General features: G+C 42.3%; 1 pseudogene; it reads left to right on the top strand.

Moving 5' to 3' along the window:
- The first annotated feature begins 758 nt into the window (after positions 1-758).
- Positions 759-2,628, top strand: LOC143599347 (zinc finger CCCH domain-containing protein 29 pseudogene; annotated as a pseudogene).
- Positions 2,629-2,767: the final 139 nt, after the last annotated feature.

The raw sequence follows: 2,767 nt of genomic DNA, 5'->3' as shown, positions 1-2,767 counted from the left end.
ACGAACAAGACTGATGGTTATGGTTAAGTGGATTTCATTAACCAACTGTTCGGTTATGGTTACAGTTAATGTGTCTTTGTTAACAACTTTAACCAAACCATACATTATATTTTTATGTTTCCCAAATTTTATACCTTCATTTTTAACTTCGGGCATTTAAATTTATATAATAACTGTTTACAACATACCTCATAATACCTTAATCAAACTTGAACCAACATATTTCAGTTTTGAAGCTTTGATAATAGAGCTTGGAACACCACATAACCTGGGTTATGATTATGATTAAACTATCTTCGATAATCAAAACTCGATTATCGTTATAATTAAACCCCCATAATCTAACTCAACCGACTTCTCATACCCCTGCTAATATTGACACAACTAACAACTCCTACCTCACAACAAAATAAACCTTAATTCCATCCAAAGTCCAAACACAATAAATGAAAAGTTCAAATCTTAATAACACAAAGTTTGACTTAATCAGCCCCCAAATTCAACACGGTCATAGTCCGAGTGACCGAGTCCGAACCTTCTGTGCCCTTAATCGCCTACAAATAAATACCTGGACCGCGTGAGATTAGTTTATTTGTAGTTTTGAAGTGGGTGAGCCCTCAGTTCCACCATAGTTGAATAAATGCTTTGACTTTTGACCGAGAGAAAGTCACTCACACCTTCCTCCTCTCCCCAATAATATTATTATTATTATTTTCCTCGTATAAATACCAACCATTCCGATTCATTCAACAGACACAAAACAAATATGGTTCTAATGAAGTCCTCGAAAATACTCGAGTTAGCAGCTGCCGATGATGTTTCCGCGTTCGTATCCGAGGTTGAACAAAACAACATCGGTGTCGATGACGTCGGATTATGGTACGGAAGGAAAATGTCATCTAAATCGATGGGGTTCGTACAACGAACCCCGTTAATGGTTGCTTCCGTTTACGGAAGCAATCGAATTTTAAAATATCTAATCGATAACAATAACATCGACGTCAACAAAACCTCCGCCACCGACGGCGTTACAGCTCTCCACTGTGCCGCCGCCGGCGGGTCTCCGATGTCATGTGAAGTTGCTAAACTGTTAATCGACGCCGGTGCGGACGTCAGCTTACCGGATGCTAACGGGAACAAGCCCGGCGACTTGATTGCTCGTGGAATCAAAGCGAGTATTCGAAAGGGTTTGGAGATGATATTGAAGGGTTTTGTATCGGAGGAAATTGCTCCTGTGAAGAAGGAGTATCCGGTGGATGTACCTTTGCCGGATATTAATAACGAGTTGTATGGATCCGATGAGTTTAGGATGTATACTTTTAAGGTGAAGCCGTGTTCGAGAGCGTATACGCACGATTGGACCGAGTGCCCGTTTGTTCACCCTGGCGAGAACGCGCGAAGGCGGGACCCGAAAAAGTTTAATTACACGTGTGTCCCGTGCCCGGAGTTTCGCAAAGGAAGCTGCAGGAACGGAGACGCGTGTGAGTACGCGCACGGGGTGTTTGAGTCGTGGCTTCACCCGGCCCAGTACAAGACACGGTTGTGTAAGGATGAGATGTCTTGTGCGCGAAAAGTGTGTTTTTTCGCGCACAGGGTTGAAGAGTTACGACCGTTGTATGCTTCTACTGGGTCGGCAATTCCTTCACCCATTTCAGTTGAACGCTCTTCAACTGAAATGGGTTTGATGAGCCCGAGCCCGAGCTCAAGCCAAAGTCAGAGCTCGGGCTCAATGGTTTTTGGTTCGACCCCACCCATGTCACCAACTATTTCTCCAGTGAATGGGTGGCAGAACAAGAACCATTTGACTCCCCCTGCGTTGCAACTTTCGGGTAGCCGTTTGAAAACCGCTTTGAATGCAAGAGATGTGGAACTGCGAGGCTTACTATCTCAACAACAACAAAGACAACAAGTGATTGATGATTTTGGTTCAAACGTTTACTCCAACAGATTTGGGGAATTAAATCCGACTAATCTCGCTGATGTTTACGGATCAACCCAATTGCAATCCAATTACTCGTCTTCTCCCATACGAAAACCCGCAAATTTCGCTTTCGACACATCAGCCGCAGTGGCCCAAGCAGTGATAAACTCAAGGTCAGGTGCATTCTTGAAACAACGCAGTCAAAGCTTCATTGACCGTGGTGCGGGAGCTGTGGGTTCGCCAATTTCGCAATGGGGTTCGCCTGATGGGAAGGTGGATTGGGGGTTTAATGGTGACATGGCTAATAAGTTTAGAAAGTCGGCATCTTTTGGGATAAGAAATGGTTTACCAGTGAATGTCGGTCATGAGCCAGATGTTTCATGGGTGAATAGTTTGGTTAAGGATGTTTCATCCGTGGGAGTCGGGTTGTATAGTTCGTCGGAGAAGCCGAGGTACGGCGGTGGTGACCGTGAGAAGCTGCCGCAGTGGGTGGAGCAATGTTTATAGAGGAGCAGCAGTTGGTAGAATAAAAGCAAAGCTATAGTATTTGCCAACATTTGAACGTAGATTTTTTTTAATTCTTTTATTTACTTTTGAATTTGTAGTATTTTTTTTCTTCCATATGCTTACAAAATATGCATTTAAGTTTTTTGAAAATTTGTTACTAATCTCTTATGTAATGATATACTTCAACACAATCTCTTTTACAGGCACTAAACTATTTAGTTGTCAGTTTAATCAAGCAGCATTATTCAAATCGAACAACGTTAGTTATGGTTCTTCAATCACATGGCTAAGGTCGAAATCATATGATTAATATAATTTTTATGCGAGATCAAAGGATAA

Source organism: Bidens hawaiensis, unplaced genomic scaffold (genome assembly GCF_021521415.1).
Source record: "Bidens hawaiensis isolate Kalapana, Puna unplaced genomic scaffold, B.hawaiensis_p1.1 tig00052064_1, whole genome shotgun sequence".
Taxonomy (NCBI): domain Eukaryota; kingdom Viridiplantae; phylum Streptophyta; class Magnoliopsida; order Asterales; family Asteraceae; genus Bidens; species Bidens hawaiensis.
This window is presented reverse-complemented; position numbering and strand designations above follow the sequence as displayed.